Raw genomic sequence first — 26,505 nt, forward strand, 5'->3', positions numbered from 1 at the left:
CTTCCTTTCACCTTCCAGTACCTCACAGTATGGTCTAAAGTAGTCTCCTTGAATAGGTATTGTAGCCCTGTTTCGTCTCTGGGCTCTAGACGGCTTCTTTTCGGACGTAATAGCATCCAAGGATTTGGTTACAGTTTGTGTAACCTTACCTGTTGGCTTTGGTTGGGGTTCCGCCTCGTGCTTACGATTCCTGCCTTCATCTCAATCTCTGCCTGCTGCTAAAACGGAGCGGTCTTTTTGTGTTTTTTTATTGCTCGACACGGATTGCATCTTTGTGGTACCTAGTAGTTTCCTAGGAGATACCCCCACTAAGCTCATTACTACAACACGAAAGTGAGTGCAGGCCCAGAGCAGTTAAATTTTTCGTCGTTCACCTCAGATGAACATGAGTACATTACCTAGCAACACCATCATTATTTCTATGGACCGGTGTCAAGTTCATATCATATCGGTACTATCGTCTTTGTTTAAGTTCAACTCCAGCAATTATATAATAAGTCATACAGGGAATTGCTTCGAAAGTTTTATACATTATATGATCCTAATAAATATACTCGACGACTGCACCACAATTAGCCGAATAGACCAGTTGACGCTCATTTTCCGTATTCGACAACACTCACTTCCAGAGCTCATAAGCTCCCGCTTGTTTTAGCGACACATATTGTTACCCCTCAACACAATTCGCTAGAGAGGGCCAACATTTTGTAAAATGTTTGGGCTTGTGGGCTTTGAGTTGTTTGTGTGTTTGCATAAATGACTTTGCACGGTTGGCAAATTGCTACCTTAATCTGATTACAGTAACCGGTGGTGCTACAGCATGAACTGCTACATATTTCTTGTGATTTATACGCTTTGGGCCTAAGACCTTATTTATGAGCCTTCCTCGTACATTATCCTTGTGCACTCTCAATCATTTCAGTTGGATGGACATTGCAAGTAGTTGAGGTTGAGAGCAGCTTCCACATCTTCAGCGTAAACCTTTACTAATTAGAAGTCGCAGTTACTATGCATAATATTGGGAAGGAAAAGAAACTCCAAAGGAGCCGGGACTTGTTGTAACACCAACTTCAATATCGGAAGTAATTTGTCTAACATGGAAAGATATTTTAGCGACTATGTACGCCTCAAAAATCCTTCCGTTCCTATCGCACATGTATTTAATTTTCAAATCCTGCCGATTGGACATTAAGAGAAATCTGATGGCTACTTCGACATGCTTCGATATAGGTAGTTGCCGATTTTTACATTTCCTAGTTTTGTCCATTCAACTTTCCCAGTTGCTAAAGGTGCGAAAATGCCACTCGCCTAAATTTTTGTAAAGAATCGTCTCCACCACATACCGGGTCTGCCCTGCGTTGGCTAGCAGATCAGCTTGTGTGGAATTTTGCAGAGCTTATAGGCTTCAGGCCAGCTAGCGAATGTTCGGCGGCATTGTTAGCCAAGTTATCCTGGAAGCGCATATACTCGTGGTATGTCCTTTACAGGGATTTAAGTGAATTTTTGGCAGAAGAGTTGGTTGGACAAGTGTATGAACTATAGTGGAATTTGTATACAGCGGAGCGCGGAGCTTTTAAACATGAAATTAAAGATAAACATAAGCTCAAGATAGATACCCCAAGATACATACATATTTACTGGTACCATTTTCTGCTGAAGTTATTTTCGGGTGTAGATTGATTTGAATTGGATTGAAAGAACAAAATGGAGAAACGAAAGGTTCGCTGATGGGAGTTGCGAAAAATTGTTTGAACAGTTTAAGGGAGACACAATGGCGTGTGCAATTTAGGAAGTTATTGGGATGTCAGTAAACAGTAGACCACAATGTGATATCGTCCAGAGATTTGATGTAATTCTTCTGAGCTATTTACTAATAGTCCCCAGCAAAAATGTTAACTTTTTTTTGACTTATTAAAATTTATTTTTAATAATTACACGGTTTTTGCTTTTTCGGCAACCCGAAATATCGCTATATGCTAATAAAATAAACAACACTAGCGAAAGAGCAAAACCCGCCTAATTATTTCAAATAATTTAATCGCTAGAAATATCGTTTTTTTGGAAAGTTAAACCGCTAGAATGAAATCCAGCTAAATCATAAAAACCAGTGAGAGATGTGATTGTTTAAATTTATACAAAGCCCAGATTTTTCTTATCACCATGAAAAAACAAGTCAAAAATTATTTTATCCTTTGTATATTTCGACATTCAAACTTTTAGATTTAGTTTGGACCTATCGTAAGTTTGTTAGTAAACCGGTAATTCCCACCAAACTGGTAGTATCATCATCATCATCAACGGTGCAACAACCGGTATCTGGTCTAGGCCTGCCTTAATAAGGAATTCCAGACATCCCGGTTTTGCGCCGAGGTCCACCAATTCGATATCCCTAAAAGCTGTCTGGCGCCCTGACCTACGCCATCGCTCCATCTTAAGCAGGTCTTCTTTTCCTATCATAGATATTGCTCTTATACACTTTCCGGCTGGGATCATCCTCATCCATACGGATTAAGTGACCCGCCCACCGTAACCTATTGAGCCGGATTTTATCCACAACCGGACGGTCATGGTATTGCTCATAGATTTCATCGTTATGTAGGCTACGGAATCGTCCATCCTCATGTAGGGGCAAACATTCTTCGGAGGATTCTTCTCTCGAACGCGGCCAAGAGTTTGGAATTCTTCAAGTTTCCGAGGAATACATGAGGACTGGAAAGATCATAGTCTTGTGCAGCAAGAGCTTTGACCCTATGGTGAGACGTTTCGAGCGGAACAGTCTTTGTAAGCTGAAATAGGCTCTGTTGGCTGACAACAACCGTTCGCGGATTTCATCATCGTAGCTGTTATCGGTTGTGATTTTCAACCCTAGATAGGAGAAATTGTCGACGGTCTCAAAGTTGTCTTCTCCTATCCTTATTCTTCCTGTTTGACCAGTGCGGTTTGATGTTGTTGGTTGGTTCGTCTTCGGTGCTGACGTTGCCACCATTCATTTTGTCTTGCCTTCATTGATGTGCAGCCTAAGATCTCGCGCCGTCTGCTCGATCTGGGTGAAAGCAGTTTGTACGACTCGGGTGGTTCCTCCCATGATGTCGATATCGTCAGCATAGGCCAGTAGTTGGGTGGACTTGAAGAGGATCGTACCTCTTGCATTTACCTCAACATCACGGATCACTTTCTCGAGGGCCAGGTTAAACAGGACGCATGATAGCGCACCCCCTTTTCGTAGACCGTTGTTGATGTCGAATGGTCTTGAGAGTGATCCTGCTGCTTTTATCTGGCCTCGCACATTGGTCAGGGTCAGCCTAGTCAGTCTTATCAATTTCGTCGGAATACCGAATTCTCTGATGGCCGTGTACAGTTTTACCCTGGCTATGCTATCATAGGCGTCGTTTTAAAGTCCGTCCTGTCCGAGGCTCCTGTTGTGGCTTCGTAACAAGTTGTTTTCCGTGTAGGGTTGTCAGCCCTACTCAACCCCCAACCTGGAGGACCAGTTGGTACAATTTGTGCCGTTTTTGGGCGCGGGAGACTCGCCTCCATCCTTCTCCGTCTGCAGCTTTTCATTAAGAAAGAGCTCCCAGCGGTCGCCACGTGGAGGTGGAGATAGGGTTTGGTAGTAGAGCTGTTGGTGTTGGCTCAGCAGGCATTTCCCAGGTTTTATGCTCCATCGTGGGTACCAATCCACGTTTCGCCCTGGGACCTATATTACCCTTTGACCACCTCGGTCCTGCGGTACATAAATGAATAGGGGATATTCCGTTTGGCGGGAGAATCGAGTAAAATGGACCACTAAGTCTGAGTGCTCAGAGGTTTTGCCTCTCCCCCACCACAACCACACAAACTAGGTGCCCCATCACGATCACAATGTCTTCTTCAGGAAGTCTCCCCTGTAGTAGCGATCTGAAGCAATCAAACACGGGAAACGCATATTTTGCGCTTGGGTTTCCAGAGTTCATAGCTACATTACCGCAAGATCTAAAAGTGTACTACCCCGTTGGCGGGAAGTGTGCACACATTCCGGAAGTCAACCATAGTCAGTTTCCAGCAGCCAAGCATCTTCGACGTGACGCCTCTTCCGTCGGTAGGAGATAGATAGAGAATTATTTGATAAATAAGCAGAGGCAACGGTAACGTTTCTAAGCTTACCATTAATATCGTAATGTAAAATGACCTTCACTAGACCCTGAGAACAGAATTTTCCTGTATGGTTGCCTCTGATAATTTTGACATTACCACACAGGTTCTCATTCTTGAGGATCTCTCATTCTAGAAAGTTCTAGATCGCCTCACTGATCCAATACCACTGATTTTGTTGAACTGAGCCATGGTCCTTGTACCAAAAATATATAAGCGCAGTTATGCAACTTTGCCCACAGAAAGGAATAGGCTTTGGCATGCTCCAAAGTAACTTGTTTAACCTTTATGTTTGTAGACATTGGTGCAATCTAATATGAAAACCACCAATAGCTAATATGTATGTAGTTTTTCCAGCTTGTTTTATATTGGGGAACAAAAAACTAAAAAGAAAAAGACTAATTATTCCTGGATTTCGAGGAAGAGTTTTTCTCTTCCTCAGTGGGTTTTAGTCTGAACCGCTTAGGGACTAGCTCTTCCTGTAAATACCTAAATCGAGACTGTAATTGCTAGTTAATTTAATTACTCACGTAATTAACTGAAAAAGCCAACTATTACAGTTTCCTAAATTATGGTTCATTCTTTTATTCTCACGTATCTTAAAGAGTCTGCTACAACCGATGTCGGTCTTTTCGAGGCTACCAGCCTGTCTCCGACTTCCACTAAAAATTTCACTTTCTTGTAAGAATTATGGGACTTTCTGTAATTTCCTTTTTGGCACCACTCTAATGCATGCTTTCCACTGAAATGAAGAGCATGCCTTCCACAGATTTCTCCACGGGGATCATTAGTTGCTCTTTTTGATTAGTTGTTTGGTAAACACCGTTTTACTTGGGTCTACCAACCACCACCACAGTATAGCCGACCCTTCTTGCAAGAATAGTCGCTCACATTTGCAGAAAATGAAGGTACGTTACTACATACTAATATTAATAATATAAAAAAATGTAAAATTTAAATATTAAAATTATTTTATTAAAAATATAAAAATAACAACTGCGACGTAGGCGTCCCAAGCCCGGTTGTGAAAGGAGGAGGCATGGATAACTTCAGTCTGCAGCGTCTCAGGGGGTAGGTGAGGAAAGTACAGGAGCTTCGAAGTCTTGCAGATTACTCACTGATGCAGCTATCACCACACCTGGCAGTTAGGGATAAAATGTAATACCAAAAATTAGAAGAACGAAAAATTTGAGGTCCAGTACGGATAACCGGCGGGAGTCGCCTGATTTGGCGACTGGGTCGGGCTCCCGTAATGGACAGGCGTCGAACCCGCTAGTGGTGGGGCGGTTCGACGTCTAGGCGCCACGATCAGAAGTGTTGCTCCGAATGCTGCAGCTATTTAGCCACAATCTGTGGCGACCACTTCAGCAAGTTCGTGTGGGCAGCGAATGAAGTGGACTGAAGAAATGAACCTCTTCATCATCCGCTCCTACTACGAAATAACGGCGGAAACGGGTACAACATCTTACCGCCCCTTGTTGCACCAAAGTCTCATCGAGCGTTTCTCGCGCGCACGTGACTGTTCAGTGAGTCGCAGACCAGTACTGCTTTATTACTTGCAGCGACACAATCCCGGCCATCATCAGGAAACGTGCTCGACTTGAGGTCATCGCGGAAACTGGTAACCGACAGTCGATGGGGGCAGAAGCGACGGAATCACCACGCACACAGTAGGCAACAGTTTCAGTACTCTCCGAAGCACTTTTGCCACTGTCCAGCTAAGGCGTTCGCTAAAGTTCGGAACGAATTCCAAAGAGCGTATATAGAATTCTCGGGAATGTATCCTTTGCATAGACCACGTATTTTCAGGCTCTGTGCATCTCCAGCAACTCCGAGAATTCTACCTCAAACCAATGATGCGATTGCATCTCGACTGTGTGCTGATATGTCACTGCTGCAATTACAATCACTTGTGTATTGTGGTGCAGTTACCGCTGTCAAATTGAACAGTAAGAAGATTTGCTTTCGCGCTATTCGTTTAAGTGACCGAAGAGATCCACCATGGAAAAATCGTCTGAAACGTCGACGAGACTCACTAAGGCAGGACGTTGCTAGGCTGACTCAACTCGTCTCTGGCAATGCCAGCAGATGGGTGAGAAATAATGTGCAGGGGGTTTATAGCAACTATGCCATCCCCAGTGGGACAACCGTAGTTGAAGTTGGAAATGGCCACACTAAAGTAGAAACCTTCTGTCTAATGCTGTCAGTTACGGTGATGTGGCGAAAGTCACTCCACACGTGTCCAGAATGTAACATACGCGAGGAACCAGTGGAGCTTTTTCAGATCTCCCAACGAATTCCAACAGAGCGTCCAGAGAGCACAGTTTTCGAGGACGTTAGCGAAAGGATACTGGGGTGGACTTTGCGGGTTATCCGCCCAGCATGTTGAGTGGATCACCGCCGAAGGCACCTGCCATGCCAATACGCCTGGCATGAATTTTGCGGATGTTACCGAAGAGGAAGAACCACGTGCCATAAACAGCTCGAAGAACTGAAAGGGCCCAAGTCTGCTTCGGGTACAGAACTTCAGGTACAAAAAGTTCACTAGTAGACATGGTCGGTCGGCACACAGCATAAATCAGGTCAGTAGTCGGCCGGAGGAATTTCCACCATTCCTCACTGCGCAGATTACTTACCTTATCTCCAAGAAGGACACGGTGCAGGACCTCGCAGATACAAGACGGATTACTTGCTTACCAACCCCCTACAAATTCAAAACGTACCTCGAGACCAACAACATTCTGTCGGAGGAACAGAAAAGCTGTCGAGTTGGATCAAGAGGTTGCAAAGAGCAACTCATTATCGACTCGGAAATTGTAGCACAAGCGATTAAAGGCCAGAAAAACCTATCTAGTTGCTATATCGATTATGTCAAGGCTTTCGATACCGTTCCGCATACTTGGCTAACCGATGTCCTACATGTGTGTCGCATTGGTCCGAAGCTGGTAAAGTTTTCGACAGACTTCTACAGGCACTTAGGAATTCCGCAAGGAACCCATACTCGAGTTGGTGATCTGAACGGTGTGGTCATCACACGAGCTTATAAAAAGCTCTTCATGAAAGAACGGGTGGAGAACGATCAGTGCAGAATGTGTGGTTCGTCGTTAGAGATGTTGGACTATCTCATTTCTGGCTGTACTCTTTTGGCACCCGTGCAATACATCACCAAGCATAATGCTGTATGTAAGGTTATCCATCATAACCTTGCATACAAGCATGGGTTGATCACGGGAACATGTCTGGTTTACCGATATGAGCTGCAAGCAATACTGGATAGTTCTGCTTACAGCATGTATCGGGGCCGGCAAGTTCTGACTGATCGCCATACTCTACATAACAAGCCTGGCGTACTGTTAGTTGACAAGACGGGCCGCTACACGTATATAATTGATGTTGCTATCCTCCATAATAGCGGAAATATGTGGAGAAGAAGGTGAACTATGAGCCATTGGCCCGGGAAATCAAAGAAATTTGGCATCTCGAGCAAGTGCTTGTAGTTTCCATAATATTGTCAGCTACTGATGATGTACCTAAATCCCGCAGGGTTTCCCGTGATTTCCTGCGACTCTCACACAGTCTGGTTGAAACCATGTAGAAGTACACCATTCTGTATACGTGCTCGATGTTGTGGGGAGTTCTCGACGGATTCTCGCATTCACCGCCCCTTTTTAAGTAGGTAGTATCGTCCGCGCCTAAATGCTTGCACTTCGTGCTAGTATTAGGTAAAATCCAGCATCTGCGAAGATTGTGGCAAATAAGAAAACCTGCACTGCCATTCTAAGGATATCTTTTCTAGTTCGCCGCAATTACAATTACGAACAGAAACGTATTAATCCCATATTACAATGGTAACTTGAATCTTTTTCGGACGCAATATTTGACTATAACTGATTAGCGCCCCCCCCCCCCCTTCCGCAAAGTTTATAAAAAAAATAGTAGAAACGTCCAGTTTGTCAGAGATTTAAACAATACGAAGCGATCCCTTCAGAAATAAAATTTATCACGCTCCTGCAAGGATTAACGTGTAGTCTCAATGAAGTGCACAAATGGGACTATCCCGCCGTTCAATTCGCATTTGAATCATATCAACATGATGCCAGAAAGTATTTGCCAAAGACAAATTTATCTAGGATGTAATTTACATGACGGTTTTCTTTCATGGTTGGAATCCCAAGAAAATTCTCTTTTTATGCCACATGTATGTACGGCTGTAGGGCAATATGTAGCGCATAGCTACATTGGATAAACGTATTCACTCCGTGTGGCACATTCATAAAAGTTTTTCCATTTGGCTGAATTTCAAAATTCGTTTTAGGTCAAGTACAGATTTTCACTTTATCTCGCACCCCAGTGTCATTTTTTATTGCACTAAATCAAGACAAGGAGCGAGTAACGAAAGAGCATATAAAAAGGACCTTCAGTTCAGTAGCACACAGCGAAGTCTATCTTGCATGACTAATGGCCATATCATCGGAGTTTTATTACCTGTCGCCATTAGTGACAAACTATTCAACCTGAACCTAAGCACGTTGTGTGTGAAACTGCTCGCCGCTGTCGTTGCCTTAACTTGAGGACTGCCTGCTCGCTTGTTCCCGGGATATTTGGAAAAGCCCATATTCGAAAAACGGCAAATATGCACCCAAAACTATCGTACGAAACTAAAGCGACTGATCCTGTGTCATGATAATTCGCTCCCGGAAACGGGGTAAAACCCTAAAAACAATTCCTCTTTTCCGGAGGAAAACACTTAAGGTCAGTAGCAGCCAAAGGGAAATGCGCAACCGAAAAAGATTTGAATCTAGCAAAAAGGACACTTAGTCGTTAGATGGTGGAGCAAGCCGTGAAGGATATGGAGTTCATACCGTAAAGTGGGCTGATGGGTTTGGTTTCAAAATTTGAAAATTCTTCCCAGAGGAGTAGGTTTCATCAAACTTGGTTATACAAATTACGCTCATGAATGTCTGAAATGATTTTATTAGGGACAAATAATAACCGGCGACAAGGAGGTGTATGCATAGTATTACAGATTGGTTACACTGAGGGAGTATATTTCGACCTACAAAAATCCCGGAAACTGTTTGGAATATCACATTTCAAACCAGCTTTTCGCGAAAAGTCCACGATAATTTTTATGATTAAAATAAAAGCTAGTATTCAAAGGAATAATATTTGAATTATTGCAGGCTATCGTTATTTCAAGATTGCTTCATCCACAAAGAACCAATATTTAGTTTCCTATTAACCCTCCTTTCTCAAATCACCCGAAGTTCAGAGTCCTTAGGGTGCAATTGCAAAAATAAAATAAAGAGCCCGTTAACTAGTTGTCCTCGAAACCAAAAGGAAGGACAGAATAAATTTCCGAGAAGTGAATGCTTCACAATTTTTCTTTGACGCGCTTTTCGTTTGCATTTTCCGCTTTTTTCCCTTTCCTATATTTCAATACAGACATTGTGCTTGGGCTGCATTTGTATGTGTTAAACCATCTAAAGGCAATAAAATTTGCATAGAGCACATAAAGCCCGAAAATATTTTATTGCAGTTTTTTATAAAGTTGAAGTTGAAAATAGTGAAGCTCATTGAGGATAGTCTTGGTCTGGAATCGTCCCTTCCATTCGTTTATTCGTTTTCACGGATTCGGTTGCATGCTCTTTACAATAAAGTGCAATGCTCAATCGACGTCATTTATTTCCAATTTATACACAGGAATGCACCCCGGATGGAGTACTGTGAAAGAGGGCAAAACAGCATGGTTTTGGGGTACTAGATAATGAAGTATTTTCAATGCTTATTTTCGGTGCCAAAAACTTCCCATTGCAAATGGGATTGGGTAGAGGAGGAGATTCATTCGAGAACTTGATTTATTAAAATATATGCAGTTTTATGGACAATAGTTCAGTAAGGATATCGAGGTTTTCTCCCTCGGTAAGAAAGAGTGAATACTTCCAGAGAAAGTAACTCCACTTCCCCGATAGGTGAGTTTTGAAATTTAGGTATTAAAGGCGATTCAACCTTAGAAGTAAGATTCTTTCAGCTAACAACCTACTTTTAACTGTAAACTGTGGCTTACTAGGGGGACTCATATCCGGCTTTTGCTTCGTTTGAAGTAAATAGAGTTAAGCTCTTCTAGTCGATTAGGTTAGTTATTTAGTTTAGTTAACTGAGGGGAGCCGTAGCTCCGAGCACTCAGGCCATTATTAGGCCCATTGTACTATCCCCTTAAGTTGCCTATTCAATGGCTTCCCGCCTACCGTGTTTGCAGGCTTTAGCGAATCTGAGAACATTCTCAAGAGGCAGAGAGTGTGCAGATTCTTCATTGAAGAAAACCTTGCCAAGGTGTCTCCGTCTGAGATCTGAGGATGCCGGGCAGCTGCTTAAAAAGTGCAGGGCTGTCTCCTCCTCCTCCTCACATTGGCTGGACACAGCCGAAACCACTTCCCCAATCTTTTCCATATGGTTGTTTAAGGGGCAGTGTCCCGTCAAAAGCCCTACTAGGGTTTTCATGTCCCACTTCATAAGGGACAACAAAAATTTTCGCTTGCCGGCAAGAGTCCAAATTTCTCCACTCGGTTGCGTGAATCCTTGCAATTTCACCCTTCAGAGTAGACTTGACAGTAGACCCTCGGCGAGACAGTCTATCAGCCTCCTCATTACCGGCGATGTTAGAGTGCCCCGGTACCCACATCAGGAATGTTTCGTTCAGTCGGCCAAGTTTCAGCAGCACCTGATGACAACTCCACACCAACTGGCTTGATATCTTGTTGCTATTTAGTACTGATAATGCCGCCCGACTCTCGGAACAAATTCGAATGGTGCGACTCCTCCACTTTTGTCGCAGACATTCTTCTGCTGCCAATGAAATGACATATATCTCCGCCTGGAATATGGTCGTCATTTTTCCGAGGGGTCGGGCCAGTTCTATAATCGGAATCTCCGAGAACACACCTGCACCCGATCCAACCTCCGTGCCTGACTCATCGGTGAAGATTATTAAGTCTGTAATTTGAAAAGACTCATGGCCACTTGTCGAGCATTCTTCTCTTTCGGTGATTACGACAGTGTATGTCTTTTCAAAGACGAATCTGGAAACCATATGATCGGTTGGAATCAGGGCTACCGGATGTTTTTCAAGGAATTTCCAGATAGACGCATCCCCGTTGGATTGGCCGCCTTTCCACGCCCCAATGGTATCGAGCTTATATGCGTCGATGGCCGCTTTCCGTTTCACCCCCAAGTGAATGGGGGTAAATTTAGGATAGCTTCAAGTGCCGCAGTCGGCGTAGTACGCATTGCTCCAGTAATACTTAGGCAACCAAGTCTCTGAAACTGCGTTAGCAGCTTCCTGCTGTTAGAAAAGTTCAGTCTTGGCCACCAGACGATCCATGCATACATCAAAATGGGTTTTATTATGAATGTATACATCCAGTACATCCGTTTAGATGAAAGTCCCCAGGTCTTACCTATCGCCTTCCTACAGCACCAGACCAATCTGCAGGATTTCTAATATTGTTCCTGGATATGATGCTTCCACGTTAACTTAGAGTCGAAATGTACTCCTAAGTACTTGACTGTTTATGCCAGCTGGATTTCCGCCCCTACTAAGATGGGTAGCGTTTAGCTGCCCCACCTGACGTTCCTAGTGAACATAACTAGTCCAGTCTTGCTAGCGTTCACCGTGAGTCCATTGCGGAGGCACCAGCTATGGATTACATGCAGAAATGCATTCAAGCGGTCGCATACTGTGTCCGCAAACTTACCGGTAATTATTACGGCTAGGTCGTCCGAAAATGCTTGCGCGAAGACTTGTTTGTCCTCCAGGAGCCACAGCAGGGTATCCATCACCAAGAGCCATAACAATGGAGAGAGAACCCCTCTCTGTGGGCAGCCCCTGAGACATCCTGCTTCAATACACTTCTGGCCGACCGATATCTGAATTTTTCTCCACTCTAGCATGTGAAGGATCCAACTGATTAGCAGCGGTTCGATTCTTCATCGCTTTCTGTGTACTTCCCATTCTGTAAACGTAAATAACCCAGTTTCTGGCTACGTTCTTTGACCAGAATCTGCTTCAGCTTTGAGGTTGCCTCAAGAGATTCACCCTTCAGAGCACGATTATGGAGCATCCATGTTGTTCTCCTCTGTTTTGCCAAATCCGAGTTCCACCATGGTGTTTTACCCTTCTTTGGCATCTTGAGTGGACAGCTTTCTTCGAAAGCTTCTCTCATGCTAGTTGTGATCAACTGGGTTGTCTTTTCAATTCCAGCAATGGATTTGATGCGCTTCCCAGGGATCGTGACTCGGGCGCTCAATTTGGTTTGATACATTACCCAATCTGTCTTCCTCGGATTCCGAAATGGAGTGGGTGGAGGTGGATCCATGCCCATAACGAAATCAATGCGTCTGTGATCCGAGAGTGTGATATCGTTTGATACTCTCCACTCTCCGATCAGAGCCGCGATGTCAGGAGATGCCACCATGATGTCGATGACCTCTTGCCTGACCACGTTGAAGAAAGTGGGTTCATTACCCACATTCAGGATCTGCCAATCGGTTCCTACTAGATACTCCAGTAATCTCGATGCTCTTGCATTGATTTTCGAACTTCCCCAGCGTATGTGGTGAGCGTTGACATCACATCCTGCTATTATCCCCATGCCTCTACTTTTGGCATATTGGATAGCTCTGATGAATGTTCCACTGGGAACGTCTTCTGCGTCGCAGGGGAAATATTCAGAGCACCATAGTATCTCTTTATTTCCCTGTTGACTTTTTATGGTTAGCTTAGCCGATGTGGTGTCGCCATCACATAGTTCGTTAACCAGGTTAGCCTGGAAGTCTTTGGAGACTACCATGCAGGTGCGTGGTCGATCGCTTCCATTGGCATACAATAGGTCAGAATGTTGGAAGTTTAGGCCCCTGACTGCCCCACCAACAACCCACGGTTCTTGTATGAGGTATATAAATGTCTTGCAGCTATTGATCCGACGACTGATGACACCATTTCGCTCTTCTTCTGGAAGCCAGAGGAAGCACTTTTTTATCGATGGAAGCTCAGAGACCCTTTTCAAGTATAGTCGCGCACCCTCCCACACATCGTTAAGGAAGGAGCAGTACTGCCAGAGCCACCCGTTCGTGTCTCCGTCAACAAGGTTCAGCCGTAACATTTTACAGTATACACCTACCGACTTAAAGCAAAGCTTAATGCCTTGCGCGGACGCAGTCCTTACAGCTAGGAGGAGTTTCCTCTTAAGCTGTTCGCACTGCTCAGTATCGCTGAGGTGCCGCTTCGGTTTCCCCTTAGCCACAGGTGCCCCGAACGCTCCTTTCCCCTCAACCTTAGCACAGCTCTTTGGTTGTGCGATGCCCGGAGGCAGTTTGCTGTCCGTGGACAGGTGCTTATCCACGGGCAAGAATTTAGTCTCAGCAGGTGGCGCCGATTGGAGCCTGGGGTCAGGAGTACTGACAGAAGGGGCCTGCTTCGGCTCGTCCGTTAAGGACTGGGTCCCAATTGAATTGGTTCCAACTTGAATAAGTGGGGAATCTGAGTCTAGACTCCAGTTGATTAGGTAGTTCAATACTGCTTCAAATCATCTCAAATCCATCCTTACAGACTAGCGGCACAAGTCGACCAAAATAAAAAGATTGGGGTAATCCGCCGCATGACTAGGTAAAGTGTCCAAGTTATTACACTGTTGAATGCTAGCAAAATAAAATACATTTCCACGCTGGCCCTTTTAAACAAATCATTGGGTAAATTAGATATTCATTTTGTTCGTAGCAGTCAATCAAGTAGGATTTAATCGAACTCCCCCTCATGAGAAGAAAACTGACCCCATCTCAAAAATCGACCCCAATATTTATCGAAGTTTTCCGGAAATTTGCTCCGAATCTCAGTCCTCTGATGCAGACATGACATATGTATATGTTAAGGTTCTGTTTCGCAACTCAACCTAAGTATTTCTGTGTTCCATAAGAGCCTTTATTATATGTAATTATTGTTAACTTAAGAGATAGGTGATTCGTTTTGCTGCTCACAGCGCAGCATAATAAGGGCAAAAAATAAATTCCGCTCACCGTTAATTGCCCAAGTCAATGACATGGTCGAGGAGTTTGTCATGTGGAGAATGAATACCAGCGCCAGTTGCCGGTTGTGATCGGCATGCAAGGACGTGGTTGCCAGGAGCGAAGCTGGCAAATAAAAAATCAAGGTGAAAACCAGAACTTTAATCTGAAGCGAAAGTGGCAATTTGGATGTTTCATAACTCAAAACACGGCCATCAGAGAATTCAGTATCCCAGCGAAGTTGATAAGACTGACTAGGCTGACCCTGACCAATGTGCAAGGCCAGATAAAAGCAACAGTACCACTCTCGAGACCATTCAACATCAACAACGGTCCACAACAAGGGGATGCCCTATCATGCGTCGTCTTTAACCTGCCCCTGGAGAAAGTGATCCGCGATGCAAATGTGAATACAAGAGGCACCATCTTCATCAAGTTCACCCAATTACTGGCTTACGCTGACAAAATCGACATCATGGGAAGAACAACCCGAGATGTACAGTCTACCTTCATCCAGATCCAGCTGGCGGCGCGAAATCTTAGGCTGCACATCAATGAAGGCAAGCCCAAGTACGTGGGTGTCAAAACCAAAAGAACGAACCACATCGTATCGCACTGGTCAGAGAAAACAATGAAGATAAGAGACTAGTACTTTGAGATCGTTGAAAATTTGTCCTATTTAGGGTCGAGAATCACAACCGATAGCAGCTATGATGATGAAATCCGTGCACGGTTGTTGATTGCAAACAGAGCCTATTATAGCTTTCAAAAACTGTTTGCTCGAAACGTCTCACAATAGTGACCCCCAGCTCACACTGTAAAAGATTGATCTTGCCCGTCCTTATGTATTCCTCGGAGACTTGGGTTCTTAGCGAAAAAAACTACGACTTCTTGACCGCGTTCGAAAGAAGAATACTGGAAAGAATTTTTGGCCCCCTACATGAGGACGGATGATTCCGTAGTCTACATAACGACAAAATCTATGAGCGATACCATCACCGCCTAATTGTGGATAAAATTCGGCTCTACAGGTTGGACGGGCCACTTAATCCGTATAGATGAGGATGATTCAGTCCGAAAATCCGTCTATAAGGGCAATATCTATGGTTGAAAAAGAAGACGAAGCAGACCCTGCCTGAGATGAAGCACAGGTCAGGACGGCAGACAGCTTGTAAGGATATCGAATTGGTGGACCACGGCGCAAAACCGGGCTGTCGAAGGTTCCTTATTACTAGACTGGATACCGGTTGTTGCGGTGTTGATGATGATGAGGATGATAACTTTGTTAGTGCAGCTGCAAACCAAACTTGTAGTATCCGGTTCCATATTATATCATATACAACTGCGAATCTAGATGATTCTGGGATGAATTTAAGAGGAGTTTCCTGTGTGACAAACAGTCAGACAGACAGACTGTAAAACGATTTTAGTAAGGTTTTGGTTAAACGAAAACTTTTAAATAATAATCGTTGGCGCAACAATCCATATTGAATCAGGGCCTTGAATTGTGTCAAAGCACTTCATTCAAGACCATAACGGTACACTACAGTACACTGTAGAAGGCATTGTGGTCAACATTGCGCTCGCCCGAGATTATTACCCTGATTTGACTTAAGTACTCATATGCAGCTGAGTCGACACGTATCCGACATCTCTCTGCCACCAGTGAGATTTAAACCACAACCTTCCGCTACGACAGCCCAGCGCTCTAACCACTTGTGCCATTCGAACACAAAACTTTTAAAACTAGCGGTAAATGAACGAAGTAATACGAGCTAAGTAAATAGTGACACATCATGTCATGTCATGTTACAAATTTTGGCCGAACTGGAAATTTCTTACGCCAAAACCGCTATTGGATCTCTTCCTAAAATTATGACCCAACCCATTTCAACTCCTTCTTTCAATCCCTTCCGGAATTTGATTGAAGCCCCCTGCTTCAGCCATCACAAAATGAACGGCGATAGTTCACTGCAATCAAACTTATTATTAGTTTATGGAGTTCATTCAATTCTCCGTCCTCGATCTCACACGACCAACGTACCCTCTGCCCTTCTGGTTGATTCTTTCCAAGAGATGCATTTTGGGGATATCAACACTCTGACTCCCAATTTGTAATTGATTAATCTAAACTCCGTGTATTGGGATAGCTGAGTGGTTAAATCGTAAGGCTGTCGTACAGAAGATCGCGGTTCAAATCTCACTGATGACAGTGGAATTTGTATTGTGATTTGACGTCGGATACCAGTCGACTTAGCTGTGAATTAGTGAGTACCTGAGTCAAGTCAAGATTGTTGCGCCAACGATTCTTGTTATCATTAATCTAAGCTCACAGTTACAGGAAACGTTAAAATGGAATGTACGGCTTTATTCTATATTTTTAGTTATGGAATATAATCAAAATATTATGCAGAAAGAACCAATTTGACAATAAGGTATAAACGATTGGAATATTCCAAATTCTATTCAAATTTTACCGGTGCAATCGACAGTTGGCTGTAGACGCTCTCTAGCCTGATCCCTACCCCGTCCTCGCGGCTGTCATCACGACACCGACAATTACGCGAGTTGCTCAAGCGGGCACCTTTCAAGTTGCTCAGCCGGAGTGAATGGTGTTGCGCATATTTTCGTGTGGACCTCGGGTTAATCTCCGCTAAGCCGCTCACACACTGCAGCGCCTCCACTTCATAATGCCAACTCCACCGGATATAACAATAACTAGAATGACACAATATTGGCGTTGCGTTTTTAGTCAGAAAAAACTGCTTATGAGGAAATTGTCATCGAAACCTTGCTCACCTCCTCCGCTTCCGAGAAAACCACTGATAATAATTGAATTTTGATCACTTTCGTATTGGTAAGGGACTATAGAATAAATCCTACCTACTAGTAGCTTCTCCTAGGCCTTTTACGGAACAAACGAAACAAAGGAAAGTCAGAGACGTGAGCGCCAATTTGCGTGATCGGATCCACGCAAATCGGACACCGCAACCAGTGGCGGTGTTAAGTCGAAAGCAGAAGAATGCTTTGCTCCAAAAAAATGAGTCTCTGACGGTACGGTGTGAGGGACACCTGTTTACACGCCGAACCTGACATATGCTTTTTTTACTATTTTCCATTATACCTTAGACTTAGCTTATGTGGAAAGACATAAGCTTCTCCTATCTGCCAGCGAGGCTTATGAAGCTTCAGTACTGCCCTTATATTATAGTACTAGAGCGATGGGTTCGATTTAATAAAATCAATAATCACTCAGTGGTATTGGGTCAGTTAAGGTGATTGGATTGTTTACCGTGAATGATCCATAAGATGGAGAGCTTTGGTCATTATGTGGAGACAGCTAGGCTTTCGGCTGAGACAGTTCTGTTCCCTGAGCCTAGTTATAGTCATCTTGCAATATCAGATTAATGGCGAAAGGAAACACATCATAGTTGACTTTGCCTACTTTTCCCATGACTCTTTGTGGAAATCGACGTAAGAACTAAGGGATCTGGTTAAGTGGCGAATTTTTAATAGGTTGTGACGTCAGTGCTCAACATATTTGTTAGCGCAGTGGCAAATGCCATCCTAGAGAAGAGAAACTATTTGATTTCATCAGTTCAGCTAGTCTCATAACTGCAAATGTAGGGTGCGCTCCTAAGCTGGTCAAGAAGAAATAAAGTAATTGATCTTACCATCTGCACTTCAAAGAGTTTAGAGATGATTAGAAGCTGGCGGATGTTAATCGAAGTCTCACTGTCAGATCATCGGTACTTGGAATTGAGTCTGACTAATGTAGGCGAATGGTCTGTGATAAAAAGACTGAGTCCTAAGAAAGTGGAATGAACATGTCTTGCTTAAGGCTTCGCATCTAGCTCTTAGCAGAAGATTAAAGGAGTCTTCATACACAAGCCTGGGAAAAATAACTATTCAAACAATTGACATTTGGTGCTCAGGCATAGAATTTCTATAAATCCGAGTAAGATCACGCTGGTATTATTTAGCAAAAGGAAGAAACTCCATGGTCTTCATCTTCTAGAGGTTAGAGGTACAACTGTTCGATTCTCCTAAGAAGTGAAATATCTGGCTTGTTTGGAGTAAACATTCAAAGGTAAAGATGAAACGGGCTTTGGCAGTCGTTGGGGGGGATGTATACGGATCATTGCCTCAACATGGGGACTTAAGCTTCAAGTAATAATGTGGAGATACGAGTATAATAATAATAATCGTTGGCGCAACAATCCATATTGGATCAGGGCCTTGAAGTGTGTTAGAGCACTTCATTCAAGACCGTAACGGTACACTAGGAGGCAATGTGGTCAGCATTGCGCTCGCCCGAGATTATTACCCTGATTTTGACTCAGGTACTCATTCACAGCTGAGTCGACAGGTATCCGACGTCAAATCACGATGCAAATTCCACTGCCACCAGTGAGATTTGAACCGCGACCTTCCGGAGATACAAGTATGTTGCTATCATTAGGTCGCTGTTATGCATGCGCAGTGTGTCAAAGAAGTTTTCACTGTTAACAAGCGGCACTGCAGACAACTGGGTGTCTTCATATTGCCAGCCCTATAAGCACAACATCCAACGCAGCTCTAGATGCATTGTTCAATTTATAGCCCTGAATATACTTATTCAAACAATGGAATACGACTAGCTCATAGACTAATTTGCTTTGATCTATGGGAAAACAACGGAAGTGGAGGGCACTGAGCATATTAAGAGTTATATGAAGAACTGAATCCAATTATTAGTATGCTTCGGGTTTCAGGAGCAGGAGTCTCTTGACAGTGCATTTTCGTACCTCGGCTAGTTTCGGGTTTATTCCGCCCGGGTAAAAAGTTTCCGTATCTCTATTGTCATTCTGCTCATTTTCCACCCAGTACATCCTTGAAGACTTAACTGTCTTTGCCGGACAGCGAGCTTCATATGCATCAATGTTTCCAGTTTCAGTTCACTCCTGATATCACCGCCCCTTTGCAGATGAGCCAATGTATTCCCTAGAGTTATGTCTAGTATCTCTTTTCTCGTGCTGGTAACGAATGTCGGAGTGTTCACAATATTACACGTCTCTAGCTTATTAATAATATTAATAATCGTTGGTACACCAATCCAATTGGATCAGGGCCTTGAAGTGTGTTAGAGCACTTCATTGAAGATGGTAACGGTACCCTATAGGAGGCAATGTGGTCAGAGTTGCGCTCGCCGATGATTATTTGCATGATTTGCCTCCAGTGAGCATTCACAGCTGATCCGACTAGTATTCGACTTCAAATCACGATACAAATCCGCAGACTTCGTGATGAACGTTGGCATCGCAGCCGAGAAGAAATGGAATCGCCCTTCTCTCAACACACTTCGCCACTCAAGCGGCTAATAGCAGTTGGATACGCATGCCGTCTTCTGGGCAGCCCTATGTCACGACTGCCTCTAGAGTGTTCCCCCCGAGACTTGGATAGCCACAAGGTCTTCGACCGGGAACATTGAATGAGTTATATATTGTAAACTACGTTTAAGAATGATGCAACCTCTTCGCAAGAAGAATCTCAAATTACCTACAGTCTTCGTCCTTGCATACCGCGAATCTGCCCACAATACACCCAAAGATCCTGAGCCAGCACTACTCCAAAGTTATCCTTGCCACTTGTCCTTGTAATTTTGTATAGTGGTGGTTTAACTGGGCTATCTTAGTGCCGGCCATTGACTCCGTTACTGTTTGGAGCTCTTCGCCACTGTCAGAGTATCGCCCTTTTCTTCAGACATGGCGTTTTCTTGCACATCGCTGTCAACCCTAATCCCTAGAGAATCTAGGTCTGGTTGTCCAACTTCTCCAGTTCACTGGTTAGCTGATCTGCTTCCATGATTAATTCAGTCCTATCCGGCTCTATGGCTTCCGAGATGCCTTCGGAGATCCCGGTGGGTTTTCCACCCAATGTTTCCTCCTAAGTGTCTTTCCTCGGTTTTCCCTGTGTTCGTGCAAAGCTATGTTACCTATAGTTGACATGTCTGCTTCCAAGTTTGCCCGCCGTGCACAGGTATGTTGCCAACCAATAGTTGGTACAGCCACTTCGACGTTTGTTTACCTCCTGGCATCGGTCATCCACCCCCTCGTGAGGAGTTTACCCTTGGCCTCCACCTTGCTTCTGAAGATTCTCTATAATCGCGTATGGAGATTCTCATTCTGAGCAATTAAGAGGCCCATAAGATATTCCGCCTCAAGTGCTGCGGCTTTAGGAAGAAACACTGTCACCATGTTTGCTTCTGGTATATCGTCCTCAACATATGTCGACAATTCTGCTCGTTCTCAGCCTCACAATTTAGGAACTTAAGTCCTAAGCCGTCGCGTAGTTTACCAGTGAATGACTTGGTCGAAGGCGTATCCTGGTGAACACTAATTTGGCGGTTCATCGGCTTGACAACAAGGTCTTCGATAGTTTCCTGCACTTCACGAGTGAGTATTTGCTCGGGAAATGTTTTTGGCAGTATGGCTAGTCGAATGCCCCTGACCACACTAGCATAGCTAATGGCGAGCTTCTTGGCTCCTATCTTCAAACCTGAACTACCCGAGATTTCGCCCTCTGAGTTGAGGCTTGGATTTTTTGGGAGCATTTCCCTCATACTGGCTAGTGTCCGCTACTTCCCGCTTCTTGCCTTCACTTAGTCTTTTTAAGGGCCTTTTCTGGTTTAAGTCCTTCTTTCAAATTACACAGGTACCATTTAATACCTGCGTTACTGAGACCTGTCTCTTTCCTGATGTTTGATATACTGAGGTATGAGCAGAGGTACCCTTTGACGAGTTTCCGTAGTCGCCTGATTTTTTTTAAGTTTAGGTAGTAACCCAAAAAGTGGGCTCCATGGACCAGAAATTTGGCACTATCTCTCCAATTGGGCCGAACTGTCTCCATTCCTAACCAAAATGCAACTAAACTTGAAATAACTTCCTCAATGCCAAATAAGAAATCATTCATCCCAGAATAAGAGATGGCTTTTAAGGTAGTATTTAACAAAAAGAGGATAAAAAAATTCCAATCTTAAACAGACTAACGAATTGTGGGCTGCGGGGCGAATGGAGATTACAGGCTCTTCGCTTAACTACATACGAAACATGATAAGGCAATTGTTACGCATAATAAATTTTAGATATGAATGTGTTTTCCGTAGCGAAAGTCAACTTACGTTCATGTTTAGTGCAGTGTAATGTCTCCATTTGCTTCCATAAACACTGCCATTGTAAATATTCTTCATCTCCTTTCAGTGTTTTGAGTTGTTTGTTCATTAGGGCTGCTCAACTCAGTCTCAAATGTATAATTATGTCAGTGTGAAATAAGTATCGACGGAAGGCGTCGAAAGTAAAGCTTAATTCAAAGTTATCTGTTTTTGAAATGTGTAATTTTCAGCCTAATAAACAGTAAATTAGAATTAATCTGTATGCTTGGATTTTGGCACTTATCCAAAGACTGCTAAAGGATCTCCTTTTATTACTTCTGCTCTATTGAACCGACTCATAATTCATTTTAATTGACAAATCACCAATCCTTTCCCAGTCGGTTGCACTTTGCAACACCATATAATTTATGGCTAATAAACACCTGTGGGAAATTCGATTCCTTTCCATGTTTGCATACACTTAAGTATACCATTCTCCACCAGACTCAGGCTCCACTCTTTTTCCGATCTCAAACCCAATTCAGGATAGGATCAGGACAGTTCCGACTCTAACGACGGCAAAGTTATTACGTTGAGCAGTAAAAGGAGCTAACGACCCAGGCTAAGCTGGGCCTCGCTCTTGTATTCTCTTTTATTTTGTTTCACAGTTCAACGTAGAATTCCGGTTTATTTCCGAGAATGCCATTGTAAAAGTTTATTTTTCGATGTGAGCTTCAGGTCCTGTTTTCCATAGTCCGTCTTGCAAAAAGTATGTTCTCGTCTGTTTATTACCGGAGAAGGATGAAGTTGAGTAATAAGCACCTTGTATGAATATATCAGGTGCAACAAGGCCATGGGAGCTGGGTTATTAAAAGGAGCACAAAAGATAACGAATAAAATACTCTATTTTCATAAATTTGCTCAAGCTAGCTGAAATAACATATTTACGATGCTGATGAATTATAAATGGCGTATTTAGCAGCCGAAATTGCCAGAAAGTTTTGTGGCGCTTTATTTTGAATATACGAAAAGGTAATTGAAAGTCAAATTAGTACATGGAGCGAATTCTACGCCTTTAGTTTTTACGTTCCTTTAAAACTGGCAGGAGTCAATTAGCAATGAGAGCATTATGTTGGAAAACTCAACCCGCATAATGACTTTGCATCAGCCTGGGTGTGGAAAAAAACCGCAGGCTGCACATTCTGCTCCTTTTCTATCATAAAAGAGAGTATAGTCATCCACATAATTTTGCGTGGCCGAAGCTTTATTTTATACTATATATACTATCCAATACCTGATTTTTGAGAATAGTTTGAATAGTACGTGCTTCATCTACACACTATTACGTAGCATTTATGCAGATTGGTAGCAGGGAAAATGCCAAAATCATCTATGTACAACGTTCCGTATATATAAGTTAATGTGCTTATGTGTATGAAATATAAATGGAAATCCGCTTTGAATTATTAAATTCATTTAAAAATAAAGTCACAACAGTGAATGTTAGTGATTGTGAGCGTTCAGTCTATTTGTTCCCTTTATCAACATGCTGCTGTACAACACGTCCAACTGTCTAGAAAATTAAATTACTAATGATTTATTGATTAACTCTTATAGACTTTATGGAAAAGCTGGACGAATCTCCAAAACAGGGAGAAAATATTAAACAAGGAAAGGCAAGGAAACAACGTGCTTTAAAGGTTGGTCTCCCTTCTTAAGCTTTTGCTGTAAAGGCGAACTTCGTTCAAATTGGCACCGTCTCTGTCTGCTTGTCCTTCTTTTCCATTCGTTTCATCCAAGATTTTTCTTTGTTTGTTCATAGACGAAGATGAGAAACCTTGGAAAGACGCGTCCAGCATAGCTCAGTCGCACAAATGTCGGAGTTAAAGCGGGCGTATGTGCGACTTGCACCTACTAGAAACTACCCTGGCCTTCCCAGAATTTACACGATACTTCGCGGGATGGGTCTGCCTCTCGGAACTCGTGCTTTTGCTCTTTTCTGCTTTTCTCCTACAGCAATTTCTCCTGCATTTTTACCACAGAACAATATTCTGCACAGCGCTTGGTTCAAATTGTTTCTCTCCATTGCAAACCTTGGGCAGTGGAGCATCACATACTCTGGATCCTCCGGTATGCCACCACATCCAGGACAATTTCGTGAATCATCCAACTCAGAGCGATGCAATTGCTGCCTGTAGCAACCAGCGTATCCCGTGAGGAACCGAATACTGAGGTGATTGGTCCCTTCCACGTTTCTACTCAAGCCACAACCCAATGTTGAAACTGACCGTCTGGGGCCAGCGACCCTTCTTAGATTATCCTATAGCCCTATCTGCGTTGCCAGAGATCATACAACTCTGATCTTGCCACATTCTTGTGTTCTGTGTTCCCCCCGATAAGCGTTGCACGGTACAGCACACCCAATTCTTTCAATGGAATGTTGACCAGTAGTATTGCTTCACATGAGGTGGCTCTAAAAGCGCTGCGAACACTCAGAGTCATCAGCCGGTAAACGCAAATCAAATGTTCCCATTTCTGAGAGTTTACAAATGCCTCCCCCCACACAGGTGACATGTGAAACACCAGCTGCCTGGCTTTTGATATTCACACTCTAGGTTTGCTCAAAAGCTGGCTTTAGGATGACCGTATGTCAACCGATTTTCACTTTCACAGTGTTCGCCTTTCTACTGTTTGTTTTTAAGACCGATTGCTTTCTCTCATCCACTAAGATCAGTCCAGCCCTTCCATACTGAGAATCCGTCCATTAGCAAGAAGTCGTCTCTCAGGGGCAATTTTCAACCTGATTCGCCCAATATTTGGGAACACCTACCAACCAATGCGACTTAAATTCGGTTTCAGTTGGCGAAATGAGCGCATTTTAGACATCCAATGCAAGCACGACACAACAGCAGCCAGAAACCAGCAGGCCACCAAATTCATTGCATCTACCATAGAGCGGAGGCGTTGAAACCTCGTCTCGACAAGAAATTTTTACTTTCAATGATGGGTAGCACTCTGTTATGGAGACTCTCTGAATGATCTTTACATTCTGTTCATCAGGCAAGCCGGCCTATATGATCCCGGGTCTCCAGGTGACTTATTGAGTTTGGGTAGCAGTACCAACTTTTACTTTTCCCACTGAGTACAGAACGTACCTTTTTTAAGGCACGCCGTGAAGTTGTTGTTCAAAAGGTTGGGTTTAGTGTTCACTGCCACCTTCAAAGCTTGGCTAGAGATTCCATCCAAGCCTGAGTCCTTGTTGCCACTGATCCTACAACATATTTTCCGTTACTCCTTCCCGCCTGGAGGTATTGTGTACTCGTTGACCTGAACCACAGTTTGTCTTCCGCTGTTTTCGTTCTGAGAAAACGGAGTAACATCAGTCTCTCTCCAAGGATGCTTTTCCCGGCCTTTTTATTTTCAGCCTGTAGACTGCATCCCAGAACTGAAACAATTCTTTACATTCCTCAAAATGAACTCTGTGAGCCTCCTGTCAATCTGCGCTAAAGCCCCTTTTCGAACATGCGGCTTGCAAAGTTCCAATTTCGATGTTTAATAGTTGATTTGCCTACTGGGAAGCAGCTGCCTTCTAGGGATGGTAGCATTGCATGCTTCTGTTAACCCCTGCGTAAATTGAGTGACTTTTCCTGGCTTGTCTGGCCTGAGCACCTTGGAAAACGCGTCCCCTGCAAATTTTTCACAGGCACCCGGGCAAACCAGATCAGCGCGAGCCATTAAGCCGGCAGTCAGCGCCCCGTCTTAACGATCGAGCATACCATTGGGTTGTGGATGGTATTCAGTAGTCGTACTTAAGGAGCTTGCCCAACTTCGAGAAAAGAATAGACTCTAATTGCATTCCCTGGCCCGTGAAGATTACGGCTGGTACACCAAGGCGCGGTATCCATTCCAGACAGAGAGCTTCGGCACATGATTGGGCCGTAGTGCCAGTTAGAGGTATTGCTTCAGGCTACCGCATAAACCTGTCGATTATTGTGAGGCGATCCGTGTATGCGTGCAAATCTTGCAAGGGGCCAATGATATCGAGATGGATGCTGTAGAAGCCTTTGGTCAATTTGGGGAATATGCCTACTTCTTTCTTACGTGCTTGTTGACTTTGCGCTTCTGGAACGAGATGCACTGCCTGGCCCAACAGCTTACGTCCTTGTTTATGGACGGGCAGAATTATTTTACGGTGACTACCCAGTTCGTCATCCTGATGCCTGGGTGCGCAAGTTAGGGTATTGCGTTAAATACTCTCCTCCGAAAATCGGCCTGGGTCCCTTATCTGAGATCTCGCAAAGTAAATAGAAGTTTGAGCAGAAAATATGAAACACTTTGAACTTGTCTTTGGAGTTTTCCTTCAGACTCTGAACTTCTGCGTCGTCTTTCTGTGCCTCGGCGATTGCCATATAATCGACCGAGGCGGGGACTCTGCCTAAGCGCGAAGCGAACGGACTTGTGGTCCGTGAATACAGTGAGCGGTCCCCCCTCAAGAGGGAATCGGAAGTATTTTGTAGAGAGGTATCTGGCGACTTGCTCACGATCGTAGACGCTGTAGTTACTTTGAACTGGTTTGAGTTGCCTCGATAAGAAGCTCAACGGTTGCCAGATTTGATACACCCGTTGGTGAAGAGTTGCGTATACCGCTGCATCTAAGCAACGACGAACGCAGCTAAACGTGGATCTGTCTGAGGAAACGTCAGCAGTGTTGCATCAACAAGTGGTCGGTTGACTACCTCAAACGCATGTACGGGCTCAGTAGACCACGGCAACCATGGTGGGAGCCGTTTGTTTTGGGCCTAGACAACTAAGCGTTAAATATCGCTTGATAAAGAGCGGCCTTGGGCAAGAGACGACGATAGAAGTTGAACATGCCCAGGAGCCTTTGCAGATCCTTCACTGTGGTTGGCAGGGATTGAGATCGAGATATACATCCAGAACGCAAAGTACTGATCGTCGCAGTGAGCATTGTGCCATCTCGGCCAGTGTCGTCACTATGGCCTCGAGCTCGTCGACCTCCCGAATCGCGTCTCGGGAAACGTCTGCGACCAGAATCAGAAAATAATCAAATAAAATAAATAAGATAATATAATTTAATATTAAATATGAAATGAAATTTAAATGAATACGCAAAGAAAGAATAAAACAAATAAACATGAAATGAAAAATTGAAATTAAAATGAATG

The sequence above is a fragment of the Hermetia illucens genome, chromosome 3 (genome assembly GCF_905115235.1).
Source record: "Hermetia illucens chromosome 3, iHerIll2.2.curated.20191125, whole genome shotgun sequence".
Taxonomy (NCBI): domain Eukaryota; kingdom Metazoa; phylum Arthropoda; class Insecta; order Diptera; family Stratiomyidae; genus Hermetia; species Hermetia illucens.